The 25,671-nt window shown below is 43.0% G+C and overlaps 1 long non-coding RNA gene across 2 annotated transcripts; it reads right to left on the bottom strand.

The window, feature by feature from the left end:
* Nucleotides 1–2,429: 2,429 nt before the first annotated feature.
* Nucleotides 2,430–24,571, bottom strand: LOC142015339 (uncharacterized). Of its 2 annotated transcripts, none has more exons than XR_012646133.1 (3): nucleotides 24,415–24,571; nucleotides 22,786–22,847; nucleotides 2,430–3,654 (listed from the first exon to the last, which is right to left on the bottom strand). It is a non-coding gene; the product is annotated as an uncharacterized LOC142015339 (long non-coding RNA). The 2 variants fall into 2 exon arrangements; XR_012646134.1 differs by lacking the exon at nucleotides 2,430–3,654 and adding an exon at nucleotides 21,270–21,395.
* Between the last annotated feature and the right edge of the window lie 1,100 nt (nucleotides 24,572–25,671).

Below are 25,671 nucleotides of genomic sequence, written 5' to 3'. Positions count from 1 at the left end.
GGAATAGTAATCGTTGTTCTCGTATTTTTTGAAATAAGCTTATTGACTTCTTTTTTTAAAAGAAGAGCAAAGAAATAAGATAATCCCATGGAAGAAAATGAATATTGAATGATAGGAGAATTTTCAAGTTAAGGACAGACCCACAACCGTTGTAAATTGGCATAGATCCATTGACTTTCAATGAAATACGCTGATTCACACTAGCTAAGTATTTGACTCCATAGTTTTATTCCTTTCTTTTAGAACCTTCCCGTGCCATGGAGAAAGAAGGCACATAGCCCTTGACAAAGATCTGAAACTTTGGTGTGGTATTTAACTGCTCCACATGGTTAACAATGCATTCGGCATGTACACGTGGGGGAAACCTTAAATAAATGGATTTACAAAAATGGGCTCTTGTTCAGTGGTTAGAGCACTGGCCTAGTAAACCCAGGAGGCCTTTCAAGGTTCTGGGACAGGTTAGATTTTAAAAAAATGTGTCAGGGTCGGTCCTGCCTTGAGGGCAGGGGACTGGACTCAATGAGCTCTCAAGGTCCCTTCCAGTTTTATGAGATATCTCCATGTTTCAATTGTAACCCTTGGGCATTAACATCCTTAACTGCTAGTCAGAAGGTAACTGCTTCAACAATATTTCTAAGAAAACAAATGTTGTATTACAACTCCATGACTGTATTCAGGTAATGTCATGAGAATGGATCACAAGCTAAAAGAGTAGTAACAGAGAGAAAGCTGTGCTAGTCTGTATACTATCAAAACAAAAAAGCAGTCAAGTAGCACTTTAAAGACTAACAAAATAATTTATTAGGTGAGCTTTCGTGGGACAGAGCCACTTCTTCAGACCACAGCCAGACCAGAACAGACTCAATATTTAAGGCACAGAGAACCAAAAATAGCAATCAAGGTTGTCAAATCAGGGAAAAAATTATCAAGGTGAGCAAATCAGAGAGTAGAAGGGTGCGGTTTGGGGGGAGTCAAGAATTAGATTAAGCCAAGCTCCCCACCCGCCCCCACTTGCCCCACTGCTCTCTGATTTGCCCACCTTTATCATTTTTTTTCTGATTTGACAACCTTGATTACTCTATTTGGCTCTCTGTGCCTTAAATATTGAGTCTGTTCTGGTCTGGCTGTGGTCTGTAGAAGTGGGTCTGTCCCACGAAAGTTCACCTAATAAATTATTTTATTAGTCTTTAAAGTCTTTACTGCTTTTTTGTTTTGATGCCAAAAGAGTGAAGAGTAAAAGCAGAATCTCACTCCTCTAGGACTCGGTGGTAGAACTCTGGCACTTTAGAAATGGAGGTGACTGATTTGAGAATCAGGTGATGCAAATAAACCAATGGAGTTATACCAGCATAAAACTGGGATAATGCAGTGGAGAATCAGGCCTGGAAGAGTGCTAGAGAAACTTTACAGTACCTTAGCAGAAGGGCTGTATTAAAATGAGGTTTCATCCAGAACTCTGAATTCCCTTTCTTTCTCTTCATGAATTAGGCCATAACATTATGTTAAAGTACTGTATGAGAACTGGCACCCCAGACAAGAGACTGTTCAGAACTGCTGCTGCCTAGCGTATAAGTATGTAAGATCTGCCACTATGCATGTAGGCAAAAAATGGCCTATCACTTTTACCCATTCATAACCATAGCCTAGAAAGAGCTGGTTTATCATGTAGTCATCATTTTGAAAAAATACTGTTTATCTGGTAGCAATAGTGCTAGATTCTGATTTCAGGCAACGATCCAGGTGTAGCAGCTGGAGGCATTGCACCTCATTGACACACCTGAGTCAGAATTCCTCTTCCGCTCCCTCCATGCAGGTAATAATTTACCTCTAAACTAGTTGTTTTTGAACTTTTTTCCTTTGCAACCCTGAAAGATTTCAAATGGAGGTGTAAATCCCTTTGGAAATCATAACCATAGCCTGGGGACCCCCAGGGGTCTGCCGTCCATACGTTGAAAACCACTGCTCTAAAATATACCCAGAGTGGGAAACAAGCCCCACATCAGCAGGCAGAGGGATGGGCCTAGTGTGCAGGCTACACCCCATCCTACTTGTTTCCTTTCCCCTTCTCCAGGAAGGTGATAATTGGGAAAATAGACCCATTTATGTCTCTGTTCCTGGACACAATGGCCTAGTCCCTTGCCCGAGACTACAGTCTGAGGCCAGGTCTACACTACACATGAAAGTCGATTGTAGATATGCAATTCTACCTATGGCAATTGCATAGCGAGAATTCACTTATCTACACTCTACTTACCTGGCTGTCCTCATGAAGGAAGGTTGATAAGAGAAACTCTGCCATTAACCTCCATTACTCTTTGTGCTATTGAGGAGTTCAGGGATTGACTGTCAAACCCAGATAATCTGATTTTTACACATCCCTACTAGGGGCTGGATTAATCTGTGTGTCGGGGTTTCTCTTAACGGACAGATTTTAGATGTTATTTAAGTGAAACCCTCACACGGAGGACGTGACCCTCTGAATACACAGATCCCAGGACCCGGACCAGAACCCTGCTACAACCCCAAGATGGGAGAGTGCCACCCCGGAATGCCTTGGACCCCGCTAAATCCTCCTGGAGAGAAGTGGCTAGCAGAGACAATAAGACCAGGACAAGGGTTAAGATGAAACAAAGTAACTAATGATTTTATTTGGTTAGCACAAATTAGATTTAAAGGTATCAACACTCAGCGGTTATCTATAAACTTACAATAAACATTGTTTCCTTTGTTGTTCCTTGAGAGTTGATTTAAGATTTTATTTTACCGGAAGGCAAAAAGGTAGATTAGGAAACTAAATATAGGTAAGGCTACTTAGGAATGGGGTTTTTAAATCCCTGTTGTTCCCTTTTTAAAGGGAGGGGTGAGGTCGCTAGTCTCACCCTTTACCGGGGGCAGGGTGCTAGCGTGCCCCAAAGGGGTTATGGCCTAGGAGCCAGTCGGGGCTGGTCCTCTCTTTGGGAGGCCCCCCGCTACTCCCAACAGGCCTAACAGAGAACACCTGGGAGGCAATTTGCTCTTCCTCAAGGTTCTTTAAGGGGAACAACAATGGGAGGCTTTGCCTACACCTGCTATGTGTATATATATATATATATATGTGTGTATTTGTAGAGAGAGGGATTAGGTAAAAGGGAAAAGGAAGTCAAACCTTCACCTTATTCTTGAACAACAATTACAATGACTAAGAATCTAATAAATACTAACAATACTAGTTATTGAATAAATATACTTAATAAATATTAACAAAGTTATTGATTAAATGTGCTTTCTTAAATATCTAAAGTAAAATCCCAGCCTGGGCTTTCAGGCCCAGCCTCAGGGGTCAGGCCCCCCGGTACTGCCCCTCCCCCATTGGGGAGAGTACACAGCAGGGGAGCTACCCCTGCTCCCTCACTGAGGGTCCCGGTGTCCCAAGCTGCTTAAAGGAAAATGTACATGAGCACCACGTAAAAACGCGGGCTGGTGGATAAAATTACGTGTCCAGTCCAGTGAGTTACTCTTGTCAAGGAGGTGAGTCATGTCCAGTAGCTGAGTCTTGTCCGGTTTAAGATGGCGGCCTCAGGGTTAGGTGACCAGACACGTAGTACCCGCCTTGCAGCAGGCCAGTTCGCCACCTGGTCGCTGTCCCTCTGAGGCCACTTGCTGCTCCTCGACGCGCTGTGGTGACAAAAGGATTGGGAGCGTTGGCACCACGGTGAACTAGCGGCTCTTTAGTGATTTAGCTCAGTGATTCGTGTTTCAGCTAAATGATCTTAAGATCTTCACTCCTAGGAGCTAGCCTGAGGGCTGGTGGACGCTGCACAAAGCAGCCAACACCTCCCTATGCTGGGTCACAGAATCCTATCTGTCCCCCAAGGGCCACAGACTGGCCGGAGACTCCTGCTTATATGCCGGAGTCTCATAAATTATTCATGATTCTATTTACATATTCATGATTCTATTATCATATTTTCACAGTTTTCAATCAGGTTCTCTTAGGCTTGGAAGGTTCTGGAAACCCAGACTCTTGCCCAATCAGAGGCCTTCATTCAAATTCATAATCATTAATATTCATGAGTTCAGGTTACCAGGGGAGCTAACTGACAAAAAGTGACCATTGGTAATGATGCTAAATGGCAGCCTGTGACACTTTAGAATTTCGTGTGTCTGCACTGATTTCATACAGCCAAAGGCATGTAATCCCTGGCCCACGGGGACAATTATGTCCTTAGGTGTTAAAAAATCCTGACACTGTATAGTGAAGGCATACCCTGTGTTACTATCTAACCTATTAAGAAAAATGTAAAGACCAACATTGCTCTATTGAGTACTTTGATACTACCTCTCAACATCTATGGACTATGGAGGAGTACTAAATCTTTGCAAGTGGAAACAATATATAACCTTTATGGCTGCCTTTACTTATACAAGGCTGCTAATGTGTGGTTTTGGGCCAGCATTTTTAAAGTGTGGATGGGTAAAATTAGGTTCTGATGTTCAGCATTAATGGTAGTCTATCGATCTGATGATGACAAATCTGTGCAGATCATCTGTTATTGGTCTTATGGTGTGCCCTCTGGTGACTGTATAAGCCAATTCTAGAGGTGCACCTTTTGCTGCAGATGGTGCATGGGAAGTTTGCAATCTGTGGGTTGTGCATTGCTGATGTGCTGTGACGTCATTCACGTGCCTCTTGTAGATGCCGGCAGCGGTCTTCCTCAAAGGCAATGCAGGTATTTTTGACTGTTGCACGCCACTGTGTTCTGTCACTGGCAGCATCCTCAAGGTCCCTAGGTTTGATACTGCTGTACCCATTATTTAGGTGTTTACTACTGCATTTAGGAGCCTAACTTTCAGAACTTAGCTTTGAAAATATAAATAAGCATGAACGCACGAAAAGTGACAATGGTTCCCTGATATGTGCCTGATAAAAGCACAAGAATTTGTAAACTCTATCAATGGCTACTGCAGATCTGCATCAGAGAGAGGTAGCCGTATTAGTCTGTATTCTAACAAAACAAACCAGCAATCATGTAGTACTTTAAAGACTAACAAAATAATGTACTAGCTGATGAGCTTTCGTGGGACAGACCCACTTCTTCAGATCTGGAAATTCTGATGATCAGAATTACTTTGTTAGTCTTTAAAGTGCTACTTGACTGCTTTTTTGTTTACTGCAGCTCTGATTTACACTAAAGAAGCTATCCTGGCTTTCAGAAGGCCCAATGAAAAATCAACAACGTGTAAGCCTAGACCTTCGAAGGTGCCTAAAGTGGGGGCACTGGGAGAATGATGTGTCAGGGAGGTCTCATCAAGGCCTTCAAGGAAGGGCTTCTACATAAGCAATGCACGGTAAGTTACCTTTGAGGTATGCTATCACAGAGGAGTGTTTGTGGTCAAGAGAAAGTGTGGATTATGATTGTAGCTGGTCCTGGGAAAGTGGGACAAGGAAAGGAAGGACGTTTCTGGTGCCCTCACCTGCCCTATCACAGCCACACAGGGGCCAGCTACAGTCTGGATCTTGAAAAACAGATGTGGTATTAAATAAGGTGACCATCCATCCTGTTTTTAATGGGGCAATCCCTTATTTAGGCTGCCTCACAAGTATTCTGCCTTTTTTAAGTAAATGGAAAAATTGTCCCATATTTTGCAGGTCTCCTGTTCCCCAGCACCCAGTCTTGGGGCAGCAGCCCCTCTTCTGGGTGGCTGCCTCATTTCCCAGCATTCCACACCTCAGAGAGGCAGCTCCTGTGGAGGGAAGGTCCTCTATGGCGCAGTTGCCCCATTCCCCAGTGCCGTAGTCACTGATGCTACGGACATCTTCTGTGGGGCAGCTGCCACATTCCCTGCCCCCAGGTTGTGAAGCCCCTATTCTGAGCACCCCCTCCTCCCTGGCCAGGAGGTTACAGAGTCCCCACCCCTACTTCCCTTCATCAGGAAGCTGTGGAACCCCCATCCCCAGTGCCTCACTGTGGGACAGCAGCCCCCCACCCCCAGAAGGCAGTGTCCTACATTTGCCATAGGGCAATGTGGTCACCCTAGTATTACAGGATGTATAGAGCTGTTGATGGCATATAGAGCTTTTTACTGCTTAGCTCACTGGTTCAAATCCAGCCCAGATTGGTAGTGATTCAAACCCTTGCCATCTAATGGCTGTTGTGGGAGTCAGTGCAGAATGAGACAATGGTAACAGTCCATTTCCCATGGAGCTGAAGAAGACCACAACAGCCACCAGTAAATCTGCCACTGATAATTACCTTTTACTGGAGGCCTGAGAAGAGAACTCAGAAGGAGTGGGCCAGGAACACAGGTCAGCCTCTCACTTCATGTCAGGCATAGGCACATCACCAGGCAATATAGGGTAGATGCCACTGCCACTGAACTGAAGTTTATTTGTTTGGAGGATTAGGAGAATGTGGCATTTCCCAGGGCTGTCTAGCCAGCATGAGCACTACCCTTAAATTCTGTACAAAATGGAAAGCAAGCAAGCAGGCAGGACCTTCATAGTCCAGAATCCAGAATATATCTTTCACCTAAATTGTATTTTTTTTGTTTTGAATGGCTTGTGCACTAATCTGAGCAGGTTACATTGATTTTTTGTATGAACTGCTTAATCATTATGTAAACAAAGACAATTATAAAGCAACGTTACTGTTTTAGGTTTAAAGATATTTCTTTTTGTCTCCCCAGTTTTCCATTTATTTGCCCTTTAAAGCCCTACAACACTGTAACTCACTATCCAGCAAAGAACTCTGCTGCTTCTGGAACCCAACACTGCTCTGAGAATCAGCTGGAGGAGCCATGAGGCGGTGTCATGACTCCAGAGTCCAGCTCTGCAAATTAGACCCTGTTGCCCCCTTACGCCACAATTGTCCTGTTTTAAAGGCTATCAGTAATCAGGCAGGCAGGACTGCAGGGTTTACCTGCACATTCAACAAGTCATGGTTACTCCTCCATACCTCAAGCTTACCACAAAATCTTGTAAATTCTGGGGAAGCTTCAGAAGACCAGAACTAGCCATGTGCAGGTTCTGTGCCTTGGCATTAGCCAAAGAGCATCAACATCCTCATTCCATATTCCCTAGCAGGCATCAGACAACTCATGCACGGTTTTATTTAACTTTTCACCTGTGCATTTATGTTTGGCTACTAGGCCGGATGGCTGAGCCTTCATTTTGCACAGCTGATGAGTGTAAGCAGGCTATGGATGAGCACACCTTGGCATCTAGTGACACACTGGGAGCAGCAGCTTGCATTTACAAAGATCTGCAAATCCGACTTGCTTTGGCAAAAGGTGACAAGTATCAAAAGGGTAGCTGAGTTAGTCTGTATATGTAAAAGCAATGAGAAGTCCTGTGGAGCATAAACTTTTGTGGGCAAAGACCCACTTTGTCGGATGCATCTGATTATCATCAGGCATCAGATTATGAAATCTGTTAGTCTATAAGGTGCCACAGGACTTCTTGTTGCTTTTGCCTACAAGATCCATTTTGGTTGGCGTTAGGTTAAAGGTCACTTTCCTAATAAATGCAGGGTGGAGAAATGTTCTTATCCTTATTGTGTGAGTAAAGGGCAACAGAACTGCATTTAGCATGCCCTGACTTAGGGGGCCCACTAAAGGGAACCTCACTGACTAAGCAGGGGTTAGCAATGCCAAATCCCACTGAAGATGACAGGGGGCAAGGCCAGGAATTTTTACCTGCTGGTGCAGACTCTGCCAAAAGAGTGAGGAAGAAGCAGCTGTTAGCTGTGTGCATCCCAGGGCAGGTGGAGGGTCTGGGTGCTGCACGGTAGGGTGGGCTGACTCACTTGAGCCATGGCCCCCACGGGTTTTCCCCACACCTGGGCAGCTCTCATTGCTTGCACCACTGAGTATTGCTCTGCTCCAGCTTCTAGCCTCTGATGTGGCCAGGGCATAAATGGTGAGAAGAGGATCACAAGGGGTAAATGGGGAGAAGAGGAACAGGACTGGGGTCTCATAGTGAGAGGCAAGGACTGCGGCCCACCTCAACCCCCATCAGGAAGAAGCTGACACTGTCCCTGCCCTGGGCTTAATTGGGAGTCCTTGTTTCCGTTGAGTGATTAGTGGAACTGAAATCACTGAGATGCTCAGCCCAAGATCTGCTATGGGGACCATGTTGTAGAACAAGGCAATGAAGAGGCAGATACATAGAGGTTCCTTGTTACCCAGTGCAACCAATAACAGCTGGACTTCGTAGCACTGCGGGAGTGGTACTGAGTGGCAAGGAGCAGCCACGGTAAAAGAAGCCAGGTCTTCGGGGATGATGGGCCACCAGCTGGGAGTAGGGTGAAGTGGAGGGAAAGGGGAGTGGCATGTTAAAGAGATGCTCATCAGACTTTCACACCACAGAGCTCTACAGGGTGGTGTTTGTTTATGGCTCCATACTTCTGCGGGTTTTCCCAGGTTAAGGCTTGGTTTCGCTTCCCTTTTAATACAAGTGTTTTATTTCATTATACACAGACTCTGTGCTTGCAAGCTGGGAAGGATTGCCTTGTTCAGGCATCCGTGGTGGGGTTTAGCTTCCCCAGATTACTGGGTGTGGGCGCATGCTGTTTCTGTTTGTATCGTTAAGAGGAACCCCTTGAAACTGATCCCAACCTTGTTGCTGCCAAATCCATCTGGCAGAAGGGTTTTGGAACATGCTGAGCAAACCTGGAGCTTAACAGAAACAACAGGGTCCCTAGCCTCTGTTTGTCAGAGGCTGGAAATGGATGTCAGGAAAGGGATCGCTTTGGTGATTATGTGTTCTGCTCACTCCCTCTGGGGCATCTGGCATTGGCCACTGTTGGAAGACAGGATACTGGGCTAGATGGACCTTTGGTCTGACCCTTTGTGGCCGTTCTTATGTGCTTATGATCAGGCACATATCTCGTATAAACCATGTAGTGTTAACGCATCACAAATGAAATGCAAAAGGTGAGACATAGAAACTGTCAGTGGTAGCAAGCAGGTTTATAAACGGAGTAAGGCAGATGGCCATAATCAGTGACTAGTACTATCTCTGCTTCACTTCTGGAGTGAGGACTGTAGCATACTTTGGTTTCTTTTCACAGTGGTGGCATTAGGTACTGTTGAGATTAAAATGGCTACCAGGCTGTAAGAACTGTAGCCTAACTTATCTGCCACAAACAGAAGTGCTAAGTTGGAGCTTGCCCTGCTAAGGAATTAACTGTTGGCCACAGTCTGTACGCCCCTGAACCACAGCAGATTCATTCCGGCCAGTCCTGAATATGCTTTTTCTGCAAAAATCAGAGCTGAATGGACTATTTCCAGTTTTCTGTTGGAAAAAGCTGATTTGACAAAACAGAAACATTTAACAGGAACATATTGATTCTGTCAAAACTGTCAGTGAAAAATTATCACATTTCATCATCCTAAGGTCAAAATGCTTCATTGCCATTTTAACATTTCAACTTGAATAGAATAGAATATTTGACGTGATAAAGTCAAAATGGAGCACTTTGATAAGCACCCAGGTAGTCATTACAGCATCAGAAATTGATAACTGACACAAGAGAAATCATGCCTATTAATGGGAAGAATGCCAGCAGAAAGGCAACATGATGTTAAGTGGGGCAGTTGCAATAACCATTATCACCCTCCATTGTGCACCGTAATTAAGATACTTGTACACTGCAATTAAGATGGAAAAACAGCCTTGTTCAGCAACATGACCTTTTAACCTAGGAAGTTCTCAATAATAATTAAAATTATAATCCAGTCATATGAGTGTGCTCTACCATCTTCTAGCTAAATGAAAAAGGTAACTCATATTGTAACAACAGGCCACCAATTATTTCAAAACCGTGACGACAATTTGGTCTGCATTCATTTGTTGACATAGGTGATGAGTAGTGCACAGGTAGATGGGAGAAGAATGGTATCTGGTTTCTAATGCTGGTTTGCCTATTTCTAATCTCCTACTGACATGGTTCAGCAGCTTGCTGAAAAAAATACACTACATTGGAAAAGGTTTTGTGGTCTTAACTATAACTCCTGTAAGAGCTATCACTGATTTAAAATGGATTAGCTTTTACTGACCTTTGGTAGCTTGCTGTTCATTTGGAAATACTTTACTTTTCAAAGATGTATGACTGAAGGACAAATAATTCTAAGATGAATCTGCAAATATATAGGAGACATTTCTATCTTCATTTCTATTTTTTGGTACTAATTTCCACCTTGTCTGGAAGAATTGGTGCAAGTGCTTACGGCACTCTGTCCTTATGGTCTTGTAAAGGTCCCAAAAGTACATTTAACAAAGATATTGTGATTTTCGCCAACTCAGCAGCCGCAGCATTCTTTATGACCAAGACACATGTCAAAGCAAAATGAGATCCAAGGTAACCAAAGACTTGACTTGACATCCATAGAGGCAGTTCATGACCTTTATCAAATGAATCAGTCCAGATGTCTGCCACAAAATGGTGAATCCTTTATGTTGCTGCTAGATACCATTGTTTCAAATCTTACTCCTATGTCAAAAAACAACAAAATATGTTTCTCAGGAAATATAACCATTGAATGTGAAAACCTCTGTATTTATAAAAGAGACAGCCTCATAGTTCTGTTCACATCTCAATAACAATATACGTAAGCCAGAGGCCAGTCCTGTGGTCCCAGGAGTCATTGCTCCACCTAAGGACAGAGGGTTGACCCTGGCCAGTAGAAAAAACTTTGTGAGTAGGGAAAAAAGGGAAAGAAGTGAGATAGGTCAGATACCTGAAAAGGGAATTAAAAGGCCGTATTAACTGATGCAAAATTTGTTGCCATTAACATAACTTGCTCTGTTTAGTTTCCCAAGTTAAGGGAAAGTCACTGGCACTGTCGGGCACGTACAGAGATCCACGCAGAGAAAACATGTGGAAGACATTTTTGGAAACCAGGTACAAATATATTGTAAATGTGAAGTGTATATTTCCTATCATAAACATATCACCTGAAAAGGATGGAGTCAGAGTGTTAAATGCTAGAAGGGACCACCAAATCTTCTAGTCTGACCTGCTGCATATCACAGGCTACCAACACTGGTCAGTACACATGCACTAAACCCAAAACATTATGTTAGATCAAATTATTACAACTCATGGCTCTGGGGATGCACCTAGCCAAAACTGGCTCAGCCGCGAGTGCCAGATGACTAAAGGTTGAGAATTGCTTTACAAGGGCCAGGACCATTACTATAAAGATCTGCTAGCTCCTGCCTTCCCCCACCCCTGTACAGCTGCTCCATCATCTCCCATGGATAGCAAGTAGAAGTAGGGAAGGCAGGACAAGCCAGCGTACAACAAAGTAATCAGCATCATTTATACCCAGTATCTCCCTGTGACTGTGACTGAGGGACAGAGTTTGCTGTGGAGAGTGGCTATCACTACAGTACTGCTCTGGACAACACTCCCCTCTCACTCCTTCAGAGCCCAGGTCCTGCAGAACAGGAGTATGCAGACCCTCATGTCTGGCAACACACTTTCCCCAATTAAGTCATTGTTTATGGAGCTCGTACACATGTGACATCTCAGATATGAGATGCAGTTTACCAGCTGACTGTGTGAAAGAAGTCAATTCCAGGATTTCCTCTACTACAGATGTTGAGCGAAATTAAACAAACAAAAGAGATTTTTTTAAAAGAAGACAATCTGTTACTTCAACAGGCAATCATAGCGGGACTAATCAATAACTTGTCCTATGTACTTGAGCTTTTTTGGCTTCTGTAAGTTTTGTATCAGTTCGTTGTTGGCAGTAATGTACCTGCCTACCAAACACTTCAGCGCAATACTAGCCACATGGTTAATTTTACACTCCATTTATAGTCCAAGATGAGTAAGTCTTTTCAAGTTTAAGACCCAATACTTCAGCATGAATAATTTATTTTTAAATAAATAGTATGCTATGAGATACTAATAACCTTTAACCAATGACTAATAATGCATGTAACTATTACTTCTAAATAAAATAATATTTCCTGATGTGTATTCTTGGTATTTTTCACAGCAAATAATTATTCACTCCTATTAATTAAGAAATAGGATCCACAAGGGCCATTGTTTCAAACTCTCTGTAAATTTCAAGACAAAGAGAATGTGTGGACATTTCTGCTGTGAAGGAGAAGTCCTTTTCACCCTCATTTGCTGAGACTCACACATCTGAAGAACCATGGAAGACTAAAATTCAAGTATTTTAATATATACACTTATTTTTTATTTAAAGCAGTGGATAGTAAGTTCTTTGTCATTTTAAAAATGCTCAGACACATAACAATAAGTCTCTTCCAAAGTGACTCTGTGAGTCAAATTCATCCCTGAATAGAAATCCAGTGACTTAATTAGGGTTTTACAGTACAAGTAAAGAATCTGACCTTTTATTTATATTTTAGCTACTTGTTTAGGAAACAGATTTATACTGAATGTGATACTCGTGCCAAATTTTATGACCATGCTAGTTAATTCCACTATTGAAATACATAGTGGAATATGACAGCTACTTTTTCGATTATGTACACATGTAAAGGCATAGTAACGCTTTAAAACATCTAGAGAACTACAAAAGAGTTTTCAATTAATTTCAAAATACAGAATAAAGAAAATGCTATCTTTCTTAAATGCATAACCTGTAAAAGATCACTATAATGTATCATAAGCAATTGTTTTTAGGTAAGGCAAAATCATATTTATGGTGACAGGGTAACTAATTAGAATGATGAGGGAACAAGGAAAATAGTAAACCGAAGTAGAAAATAAAACAAAGGTCCTATATCCCCCTCTAGAGGTGAAAGTCTGAAGTATCCGTCTCATGAATACTGACACTTTGTTGATCAGTTTATGCTAAATAATCTGTTCCATTTTGTATACAGCTATGACATTGGGAGCATGATTCCCAGACCTGAAGACGATCTCTGGGTGTAAGTTTGAAGGCTTGTCCCTGTCACTAACAAAAGTTGATTCAGTACAAGGCATTACCTCACCAACTTACCTCGCTAATACGCTGGGACCTGCATGGCTACAATGCCGCATGGAGCAACTGTGATGGTTCAAACCTTTATAGCTGCTACAACAACAATACAGCCTCATTCTGTATTTATTCTTTGCACAATCAACAATCCAGTCCAATGCCTTGCCTCTTATAGAGTCATTCACAAAGTGGTTATAAACTCCTGTCATTCAGCTCTGGTTTCAGTTTATACATGCAGTTTGCACCTCTGTAAAGAGCTACACAGAATTCAAAAGAGTGGTGAATCAGGCCCAATTAGGGACAACATAAATTAATAGAAAACATAATGTTCTATATAAATAGTAATTATTTATATTTTATAATAATTTTATTACTGTTAAGAGCTGCCTGAAAGGAACCATTACAATCCTTGGCTCTTTTATTCAATAATCATGTACGTAGTAAACACAGGCAATCACTTAATTCTGTGTGATCGACACAGAGTATCCCATCAGACAAAAACTAATAAGCTGACACACTACTCTTTTGCATACTTGGCTGAATCTAATTCTAGACACCCCCCGCCGCCCTCTACTCTCTGATTTGCTCACTTTGATAATTTTTTTTCTGGTTTGTCAACCTTGATTACAATTTTTGGTTCTCTGTGCCTTAAATATTGAGTCTGTTCTGATATGGCTATGTTCTGAAGAAGTGGCTCTTTCCCATGAAAGCTCACCTAATAAATTATTTTGTTAGTCTTTAAAGGGCTACTTTACTGCTTTTTTGTTTTGATAAAACAAATCAATGCCTCTGGTGCCCCCTAGAGTTAAATCAATTAATCTGCAATTGTCTTGATTTCCCTCCGAAATCAGTATGGATGTGGAAATGTGCTGCGTGTGACCAGATCTCAAGCCCAATTGACCTGCACAGGCTTGGAATTTTTAGCAAAATAAACAAATGTAAAATTTGGCATTCTACAAACATTTCCTTTAAAATGTAAATGCTGTCAGTGAATATGTCTGGCTTTTTTGCTAGCACCGAAGGCTTCAAAAACTTGGAGTTGTCAGTGAGTTAAGTATGCTGATGATTATCTTTCCTGTGGCAGCCAGATTTCCTGCACTACCGAAGTCATGGGAATTTTGCCTTTGAGCTCTGTTGTGAATACGCTCAGGCCTTCAGTGTTGAAAAATCAACAAATATACTCAAATCAGAGGGGGGTCAAAGCTTGGCATTAGGTCCAGGGCGACATGCCGCAAACAGCAATAGCTAGGAAAGACAGAAGCACCTTGGAGGAAAGTGTTTTGAATGCCGAAGGCCTGATTTTCTAACCTGCAAACGTGGCATTGCATATGCAAAAAATGTGAGCAGAGCTGTATTCATAGTTTGGACAACTATATCTGTAAGTGGTCAGGTATTCACCCAGCTGGCCACTGGACGTTCAGTGACCTGTTCTCAATACAGACTCACATGTGTTCCGTTTTGTGCACAATGGGCCTGATTGTGACATCATGAGAAGCTCCACTTTAGATCAATGTAGCTAAGATGGGCTAATAACCTGGTCTGCAAGACCAGAATCAGGTTAGAAAATGTGGCCTGGAACCTTGTAAAGTGCTCCCATTTTAGGCATCTGATGTGTCACAAGATGGCAGCACATAAATCCTTATCCAAAGCCCACTGAAATCAAAAACAAGCTTTCCACTGATTTCAGTGTATTTTGGATCAAACCCATAATGTGCATTCACAATAAAGTTTTATGGAAAAACTAGGATCTCCAAAAGCCCATTACATTTTACAAAGGGTCTTATAATTTTCTCCTCTGTACTGTGCAAAGGGGAGAAAACACTGAGGAATTAAAAAACCCAGGAGGCCTGTCACACTGTATGGCATTTGGGGGACACTTAAAGATATTATGAATATCAATATTATAGAATGACCATGAGTTATGCCAGAAATGCTGTGCAAGAGATCTGCAAAAACGTTATAATTTGGCCAAATATAATAATCTCATTTATATGTTTGCATCAGTTTTGTATTTTGGGTTATCGACTTATGTCTACATTGCCCCACATTTGTGCTGTGCTTCTGGGTAACACCTAGGGCAACCAGATGTCATTTTTATAGGGAGAGTCCCAGTATTTGGGGCTCTGGTTTATAGCGGTGCCTATTACCCGCCCCCAACTGCTAAGGACACACTCCTGTCCTGATTGTTCACCTTTGCTATCCGCTCATCTCAGTGACACCCACAAGCACTTTGGTAATGCACTGCCTAACCTGCTTGATAGTCCATCAAGGACCATCAACTGCTCAGCTGACCCACTGAGAGAAGGCAAGGCCTACATCTCATGACTCAGCAAGACATGATAAGAGCACACCTGTGGACAGAACTCAAAAGCTTCCAGGCCATGGACTGGGCAGCTTGTGTTTGGGACAAAGGAAGTAGAAGCCACAAGGCAAAAGGAATATAAAAGGCAGATGCATCTTCTACATTTTGTCTTCATTCCTGCTTATCTCTGGAGTAACCTTTCTATATCAAAGCTCTGAAAAAAGGACTGAACACCCCATCCATGCTATGGATACACTTCAGAGGGACGTACACGCCAGCAAACTCACCCGCACTGCTAGGGACCTGATGAACATTTTTGTATGTATGTGACTGTTTGACCATTTAACATCTCTCTTCTTGTTCTTTCTTTTTTCTCTATCAGACACCTTTAGTTTTAGACACCAAAGGATTGGCTAGCAGCATGGTAATTTGAATAAGATGCAAATCTATATTGGTCTGGTAATATGCTGTCAAAAGAATTTTAAAAAGTTTAAAAATAACTCCTCACTGTATTGGACCTAGGAGCTGATTGGGAGTAAGAGCCCTGGAATGCTATAAAAGGGGCAAAGTGATTTCTTGTTTGCTTCTTGATAAGCAGTGTGGGGGCATCAGAAGCACAGTTTGTGACTAACTGGGAAGATTAACTTCAGTGTTACACACCAGTTTTGGGAGCAGCTGCTCTTCCTTTTGCAGCTTGCCCCAGTCTTGCCATTTCTAGTGCAGGCTGCCACAGGCACCCCCTAGTAGAGATAGTATTATCCATTCTGTCTGCCATGTTCTTCTCTGCAAAAGATCTGCATGGCCCAGGGAAAGGTGAGGAGCCAGTGAACTGCTGCCCTTGGTGACTTCTTTCCTGGGTGAACCTGTTTATGTTACATATTGGAAGCTGTTGGAAGCTAACGCTGCCTGTAACCTTCAGGAAGTTCAGTGTGCTGATGATGCTTGTAGCAGCATTAACTCCCTTTTGCACTGGGGGACGGCCCAGCAGTAGCGCAAACAGAGCCATGTCTGTGGAGAGAAGAACAAGTGAGGGCAGACAGCTTCTCCTTGTTTCTGAGCCACAGCTGGTTCAGACAATGCTGTCAGCTGTAATGCAGGAAGAGACCTCCCATATCACAGAGACAACACAGCACTGCTGATAGTCTGAAATGTTAGTGTAACCAGAACCTCATTGGGGCAGGGACTGTCTTTCTGTTCTGTGTTTGTGTAGTGCTTGGGATCCTGGTCCATGACTAATGCATCTGGGCAGTACCACAGCTGCTGCTACCACTACTACTACTAATAGTAAAAATAATAATAAATACCGCTCATTCTTCAATGCCCTCTAGTATAGAGTGCACACTGATAATCTTCTGGATTCCCCCCCCAGCCATCAAAACTCGCTTCCTCTCTCTTGGCACATTGCCTCTTGCTCTGTCACCAAAACAACAGTTGCAGTGGCAAAGCAAAAAAGCAGTCCAGTAGCACTTCAAACACTAACAAAATCATTTATTAGGTGATAAGCTTCGGTGGGACAGACCCACTTCTTCAGATCTTCTTCTTCAGGTCTGTCCCACGAAAGCTAGCACTAGCACGGCTTTCTCTCTGTTACTATTCAAGTGGCAAAGCAGTTTGAAGTTCACCTTAGCAAAGAGTGGCTGCAGCTGGTGCCTTTGCTGATGAGGGCTCCTTTTGCTGAACTGGCTCTGATGGGAACTTAATGTCCCCAAGGATTCCTGGACTCTCAGCTTCCCTCCCAGAAGAGCCGTCCAAAGATTCCCTGAGCATGGGGATAAGCTCTACTCCCTGTTTGTGGCCCAGAGCACTGAAACAATCAGAGACTGCCCCCGGGTTTTACATTGAGCACAGATCATGTTGTTGGGATAGGCATTTGAAAAGGCAGGGTCTCAGCCAAAGGTCACTGAAGCAAATTCTGTTTGTTTAGGTCAATCTGAAGAAACATCCCAAGCCCCCATTTAATAATTTATATCCTCTCTAATACGGGAAAATTACTTTGCATCCTTTTCTTCGGCATTTCTTCCACTGAGAGGAAATAAAGGAGTTGCCAGTCCACGGTATGAGTGGGGATATGAAATTACAGAATGCTGATCTTAGCTATCTAGGGCATCTCTCAAACATCTAGGGGGTCTCTCAAAAACAAAGAAAGAAAAAGGGTAAACACATTTTCCACCACTTATTTTAGAAAATGTGGTTCAAATATACCCCCCAGGGGTAATTAGGGTGAAGAACAAGAGAAAATATTCACACCCTACACACACGTGACACTGAAGATGTTTCATGTAGGAAAGCAGAGTGCCTGGCTCTAAGAGGAAAAACAGAAAGGTGAAGTGATTCTGACTGGTGGTGCAAAGTGTGCCAAAAACAACATTATACCTGATCAGGAAATAGGATTGCATGAAAACATTCAGCTCTCTCAAAGCGAGCAAATACTCATATCAGGAAATTCACAGGATTCTAGCTCAGGAGTTTGACGACTTCTAAGAATTTTCAGAGGAAGTGTAACATGAAAGAAAATTACGTCATCCTTGTGCCAATGGTCCCCTTTCAACACAGTTGGTCTTTTCTGAATCCAACCCTTCACCATGGCTTTTTAACAAATATTTTCTATAAAATGCTAAACTATTGTAAGGAAATTAAATTAATACTGTAGACAAATGAGATACTGAGTTATTAAAAAACAGTTATACTATGTTCTATTTTAACAGTGTGTAAAAGCCTGGTTTAGGCTGATAATGTACAGAACAGTTCTGAAGTACCAAGGAACAACATTCTGTGTTCCTACCTGTAGTATGGCCATGATATACCAAAACCATACTGAGTCTGATCATATATTCTTTGTACATATTGTAGCGTACATTTTTTATCGAAGTTAGCAGGCTAAATACTGCCTTACCTTGTAGCTAATATAATCACATTTCAATGGGTTCTCATCTCACACCACTTTTAAACTGTTATAACTCCACTGACTTGAATGAAATTACTACATCCAATTTGCAACTGCATAAGTAATAGGAGAATCAGGCTCACTGAAGTAAATAGAGGTATAGTAAGTGTGTACTTCATGTGTTAACAATGGCCTTGAGTCAGTGTTTCTGATTCTCCCATTGGGACAATTCTGCCATGCCTTACATGTAGTAAGCTAGATCCATCAATGGTATAGATCCATTGGCCTGCACTGGATGGCCTCTACAACTGCAGCTGGAAACTCTGCAAATGGAACACAAATTAAATTTGGCATCAGCTGTCTCTAATGCACATACCTGCTTTTTTTTTTTTAAATAAAACTCTTGAAAGTTATGAGAGTTTGAGCAGGAAGCTCCAGCTTCGTTGTGTGTGACACATTCCTAAAATACATAATGGCAAAATCTATGTAGAGGGACAACAGTCTAATGAGTTTCCGAAGGAACGTGGATTTATTTCAGGTGCATTAAGCACTTTTATGAATAAAATACTTAGAAAACCCAAAGCAAACAATGTGTAATGCTTTTATAAATCTAGCCCATAATTGTTAACATTTGAAGCACACTTATTTTACTGCTACTGGAACTGCACACTTAAAGCTTGATTCATGAAGATATTATACAATAATTATGTGGGTTTTCTGTGAACTTAACCAATAAAAAGTGTGGAATGGCCAAGTATGGAAGTTCTACTGGTCATTAAAAGTGCAGAACTTTGCAATGCACAAGTAGTCGCAAAATGTGGAGTGTTGGCCATTGGCCAACTTGCTTCTTTCAGGGTTGGAATAAATATCTTAGATATATATGCACACACTATTACATCACCTTTTTGTAACAGGTAATGCGGGGAAGGAGGCGTAAGTATCTGACTGGCAGATACTGTTCTGTATAACATTAAAGTCCTAAAGTCAAGGCCAGTGACCTCAAAAACCTGTATATGCCCTCTTTGCCCACCTCCTAAAAGTAGTAGTGTGTTTGCACATAGGGTGTGCTCACATACCAAGGAAGAACGTGAGATTAAGATACATAAGAAATGTATTAATAGAAAACAATTGGTTAAAATATGGTACAATATTTATTCCAGCTTGGAAAGAAGCAAGTTGGATACATTTCTTATGTATCTTAATCTCACATTCCCCTTTGGTTTGTGAGTACATAGTACTCTGCATGGATGGAAGATGCAGTAAAAAACACAGAAGGGCTAGACACGAGTGTGAGGCTTTTAAGAGAATAACTTCAAGCATTTCTGAGAAATAATGAATTCCAATCATTTGTGGAGCTACAGACCTACTAGCCAATTGGTTGATATGCCAAAGATCCAGTGCAATCTCCCAGACTAACCCATGCTTGCACTTTTTTCTGCTGAAGAGATAGAGAGGTGACATACTACCTTTCCACTCTCCTGAGCTGGGGGTGTTGGGTACCAAAATGGCTCCAAGTATAATTTGGAGAAGTCCAGAGGTGCCTGTCTCCTCAGGTCCCTAATGAGCTCCTTCCTGACCCCTGGCCCAAGGTGGGAAGAATTTGTATTCATGAAGCCACACCAAGGAGGTGAGGCCATGAAGCCCACCCAATGTCTTCACTGCCCAATCTAACGCTAATTCCAGGATACTGATAATATCAACTGAAGTGAGTTTCGTTTGCACTGGTGTTTAATTCTTTCATACCTATTCTATCCTGCCTCTGAAGTAAGAGACAGAAAATCTGCAGCATTCTTCTACCTACAGACAGGAAAAGCTGCCAGTCTCACAGGTCTCAGGCACTAAACCTTGACCCAGCTTCTGCAATGGCAAATATCTACCTATACCGAAATACTGAAATCTCTGAAGGAGGCCAGAGGGGAGAATAAGGTGCAGGGCACATGGTAGGTGGGCACTGCCCAGAAGTCATGCCTTTGAAATGTGAGTGAAAACTGTCTTGAGGGAAGGAGAGATAGACAGAGACATGGTGGTGGTGGTATTTGCACTGTGCTCTGAATAGAGTCTGCTCTTGATAGACTAAATAACCAGCCAACTTGTACTCAGAACAGATGTTCTGAAGTAAGAAGATCAGGCTCCTTTCTCCACAGCAGGTGAAATGAAGTGTACACTCTTCACTGTCCTAATCATTTCACAAATGATTAATTACCATTGTTGATATGTTACATAACACAAGATCTAGTCTTCCACCAACACACAGGAGATGAACCAGAACAACTCCCATTAACATTAAAAAGAAATTTATGTAAAAATCTCCCATGCACTGATTCTTCGGTTGAAAGCTTGATGAATGCTCTGAGTCAGTTATCCTCAACCAGGGGTACATGTACTCCTAAGGGTATGCAGAGGTCTTTCAGTGGGTACCTCAGCTCATCCAGATATTTGCCTGGTTTTATAACAGTCCTCACAGAAAGTACTAGTAACAATCAGTATAAATTAAAATTTCATACTGACAATGTCAGAATTTATACTGATCTAGATACTATATCAGGGTGGCCAACCTGTGGCCCTAAAGTCTTCTTCTTTATAGCTGATGGTCACGGTAATGCTGGATTCACCTGTTTTTCTGAAACCCTATTATCAAAACCTTCACATTATCCAAATCCCCTCCTCTTGCCCAGGATGGATGAGGAAGGGATTTGGACTGTGCAGAGGTTTGGATAACAGAAAAGAAACCCACTCCATGCAGGGGGCCACCTAGCTGCTCAAGGCTCCTGAGGCACTGCTGAGAGCCCCCTGCAGTCCTGCTGTTGTGGCAGTGTGTGGGCTCAGAACTGTGGGGCTGCAGAGGATACCTGGTGCTGCTGCAGGGCTGCTGACACACAATCACTGTATAGATAATAACTGAATCATCATGGCACTAGAAGCAACCACTGGTTCTTTTCAGCTGGGGTAAACAGCACACCTTCTTTCTCCTGCATAGATTAGACTACTGTTCCTAGGGCAGTATTGCAAACCCCAAAGGTTGCAAAATCATGAGTCAGGCTTACCAGAAATCAGGAGATTGGCTTTCAAATCATGAAATTACATTAAAAATAATAGATTTGATGTTCTTTTTACTTGCCTTCTGCTTTTTTACCAACTAGAGGGTGGGGTGGGGGAAGTCACATTTTGAAGTTTTCTTCACAGCCATGAGAGCTTGAAAGATACTTTTTCTTTAAGAATGAAGGCTCAAATCATCAGAAATCCACTTGACTCCAGGAGCTGGGACTTTACAGAACACATCATGAGACTCATGACAAAATCATGAGAGCTGGCAGCATTATACTATACAAGATTATATTATAGACTTGTATTTTCTAGTGGCATATAGGAATGAGATCCTTCAGACACAGACATTATTTTTAATACTCCCCGCATTAGATCCAAAGCTATAATAATGTGGATATCACATTTATAATCATCATCATCTTGTTCTCATCTACCTCATAGACCTATAGCATCACTCCCTCCCTCCCTTGCACTTCTGGGCCATCTACAGACCTAACACAGGCCTTTTCTATGTGCCATCACACAATCTTGCCATTTTTGCTGCTAGAGTCTTCTCCCTGGCAGCTCCTGTAATCAGGAACAGCCTTTTTGTATCTCTCTGCAGCTGCCTCACTGGCACCGCCAAGCTGCCCACAGTGATTCAGGAGCAGGAGTACCAGCCTCAGCAAAGACCATTCAAACCCACAGCACAAACCCCAAAGCGACATATAGCTTTCAGCAACAAATTAACAAGTGTAAATTCCTCGAGCACTATGCCAGCGTAACTTCACAGATAGTCTTTTGGGAGTATTCCTCGTCAGGCAGGACACACTACCTTCTGGCAGAGACCAGAGTGACACAGTAGTTAAGGTTTCTCTACTGTCTCTTGATTATAAAGACTTATACTGCAAGCACCCAACTACTACCTTATAACATGAGGTGCAGAGGTTGTAAGTGAAATCAATGCATGTAGCAACTTACAAGCATTCCACAAAGTCTAAATGCTGACAACATTCTTATCATTCTAACACCTATTATAACAATACAAACGCAGCCAGACTGATTTCAGCTTTGCCAGCATACAGCTGAGGCATGGCGAACCTGGCATGAGCAGGCACCTTGTCTGCCCTGCCAGGGTAACACATATACCTTCTAATAAGCTCAGCAAGCATGTTTTTCTCCTTTGTCTTCACCTCTTAATTTCTCTCTTCTTATGTCTTTACTTACAGCTGATTGAAATGTGGCATTTAACGCTGCAAAGAATTTTGGGATACACTTCTATGACAAATGTGCTACCACATAAAGCTGTGTTTGGGGCCTGCTATGTTCTTGAAACCTTTTTTTGTCAGTGCCGAAATGTCAGGCACAAATACCCTGGTAATACTGGGGGTCTGCTTATTATATTTGTCTGGATTTGGAAAACTTTTCTGAGGCACTTTTAATAGCCTTTTAGTCAGCCAGATGAAACGTGAACCATTTTAGAGATTCTCTTGTGACACACACAATGTGGCACACATTGCTACCTCATTATGTGCAAATAGCTCTTATTGACACTGATGGAGATTACATGTGTGCATTGCTGGAGAATATTGAGCTATATTTCCTTAACCCCTTCAGAAAACAAACTTACTTTATAGACCTCGGTTGGGGCGAACTCAGCAGATGCATATTTCAAGCAGTGTTCTTTGTTTACTGCACAGTAAAGGGGAGAGAGAAGGAGAGAAGGGGAGATTTGGCTTTTATAACTAACTGCTCATAAAAACAACCAGAGAGGATAAAGGCAGCTAACTTCAAATCCACTGCCCACTTCTGGTTTTGAAATCTTCAGTCCAATTACTAGTTTACTTGATAAAGTCTGACTTTAGATCATTCTTTGCTTGTTAGCAAAGAATCAACAAGAACTACACCCCAAAGGTAACCATGCAACTAGATCGCTTCCAGATGATAAGTCACATTCTGATGCTGAAAACAGACTGCACTGTTTCAGGATGCCAGGTAATAGATGGCAGTCAGCCAGTTCCTATTACGTTTTTGTAATAGTATAAGTACATGTGACTCACTGAATACTATTAGGGCTTTTTTTAAATGGAGTGCATGCACACAGTCGCACATTGCAGAGCTTGGTTGAAATTAGAAAAAACATCAACAGACTAGGCAGGACAATTCTATATTATCTATTACACACCTAAAACTATATTAGAACATTACTAAAGTTCCAAATTCAAGCACTCAGAAGTTAGGAAATGCCAGACTAAATTCTGCCCATACAGCCTCAATTTGGCTCCCTTGTATGTGTTTGGTACTGCCTTTAATTATATATCTCAGGGGCCGTGGCTATGCTAGCCCCCACCTTTTGGAAGGGGCATAGTAACGAGCCATTTCAGCAGATGCTAATGAGGCGCTGCAATAATTATGCAGCGCCCCATTAGCATAATGGCGGCTGTGCATGTTTTGAAATTGACGCTTTTGAAACACGCACCGCCCGTGTAGATGGGGGAATTTTGAAAGGACCCTGGACTCCGAAAGCCCCTTCTTTCCGTTTGGTTTTGGGAAGAAGGGCCTTTCAAAGTCTGGGGGTAGCGTGTGTGTCACAAGTGGCACTTTCAAAATGTGCGTGGCAGCCATTATGCTAATGAGATGTCGCATATTCATTGCAGCGCCTCATAAGCATCTGCCGAAATGGCTCATTACCATGCCCCTTACGAAAGGCAGGTGCTAGTGTAGCCACGGCCAGGCTCTTTTACACAGACCACTGCTCCTTATTCAGAGAGCAGGAGGGATCCTGCTCTGGGGATAAATCAGGGTTATGCAATCAAGGAGATCACCGTCTGTAGGACCCCTTCATCATTTGTTACAGAAGCTGGAAGGTGTTTTAACGAATGAGAACAGAGATGATAGGAAGAGGAAGGATGGTCTCACGGTAAAGGCAGTTCAGTAATGCCACAGATAACTGGATTCTATGTTTGCCTCTGCCACAGTGTTTCTATGTGATGCTCGATCAGCCACATAAACCAAACTCTTCACAAGTGGCCACTAAGTGTGCTCCTCAATTTCTGGATACTTAACTTTGAAGTCTGGGGTCAGATCTGCAGATATATTTAATGCTAAACAATGCTACATCTGGTCTCCTACTAGCTATCTCAGGCTGGGCATAAAAATTAACAGATACGAATCTCTCTGTGCCTTTATGCCCATCTGTAGAACGGGGATGATAGTCATTTCACAGCGGTGTTTTGAAAATACGCTCGGTCATACAGACCTGTCTTGTCCACTGAATGAGGTGGACACCCGTCCCAGGCTCTAGATTTTTGGGGTCCTTGCAGCAGCTGCCTCAGCCTTCCGATGACAGGAATGGGGAGGATTACCTGTGGTAGGGTGTGAGCACCCAGGGCAGGCGGTTGCAGTAGCAAGGGGTGGCCTCCCCTTAGCTCCCCTCCCCAACACTCACCACATGACACAAGCAGCAGGCTGCTTGGCTCCACTGCAGCCTCCCAGACAGCTGAGCCCTGCTTCCCCATGGCAGTGGGAAGTAGCCTGTGCTGCCCGCCACCCACAGAGAAGTGGTGCTCAGCAGGCTAGGACGGTGTGGCAGAGAGGAGCAAGCTGCCACTCACTCCGCATGATGAGTGCAGGGAGGTGACAGGAGGTGACCCCCAGCTGCTGCTGCACCTTGCCCCAGGTCATTCCCAGTCAGGCTGGTCAGGGACAGGGTCAGGGGTCAGGCTGGGAATGGTGTGGGGAAAGGGCGGAGCCTGCAACACAGGAGTTCCCCAGGGCCCTGTGCCTGAGGCATTTGCAGGGAGGGAGGGTTGCCTGGGCCTTGCCTCCCCTTTTGGACAGCACAGATGTCATATCTATGAAGCACTCAGAAACTGGAGTGATGAGCACCATGAAGAGCCCATAAAGAAATGAATAATTCTGAAGTCAGAGCAGGGTTTGAATAGCGTGCTGCAGTTCATAAGTCCAGAGCTGCACACGGAAAGAAGAAAACAAAATATTGATTAGCTCCTCCCACCCCAGCTGTCCATCCCAACCTCCAACTCCCCATCCAACCTCCAACTCCAACTGTCCATCCCAACCTCTAATTCCAACTGTCCATCCCAACCTCTAACTCCAACTGTCCATCCAACCTCCAAACCCAACTGTCCATCCCAACCTCTAACTCCAACTGTCCATCCAACCTCCAACCCCAACTGTTCATCCAACCTCCAACTGTCCATCCAACCTCCAATTCCAACTGTCCATCCCCATCTCCTTACCCAGCCTGTCTCAATCTCCACTCCCACCCAACTCCTAGTCCCAGTTTCCTTCTCCCCAACTGCCTCCAAGGCTCCTTGTCCAAATCTAATCCTCTCCACCAAGTTGGGCTCTTGTCCTCTGTTCATCAAATCAGGCTGCTTCTTCTTCCACACTGTCTGAGCAGAGCTGAAGTGTGAGCGGGGGGCAGGTGTGGACACAGATACACTTCTTGGCTGCAATAGGAAAGTGTGTGTGTGGAGAGAGAGAGAGAGAGAGA

This window comes from Carettochelys insculpta, chromosome 6 (genome assembly GCF_033958435.1).
Source record: "Carettochelys insculpta isolate YL-2023 chromosome 6, ASM3395843v1, whole genome shotgun sequence".
In the NCBI taxonomy this organism is placed as follows: domain Eukaryota; kingdom Metazoa; phylum Chordata; order Testudines; family Carettochelyidae; genus Carettochelys; species Carettochelys insculpta.
This window is presented reverse-complemented; position numbering and strand designations above follow the sequence as displayed.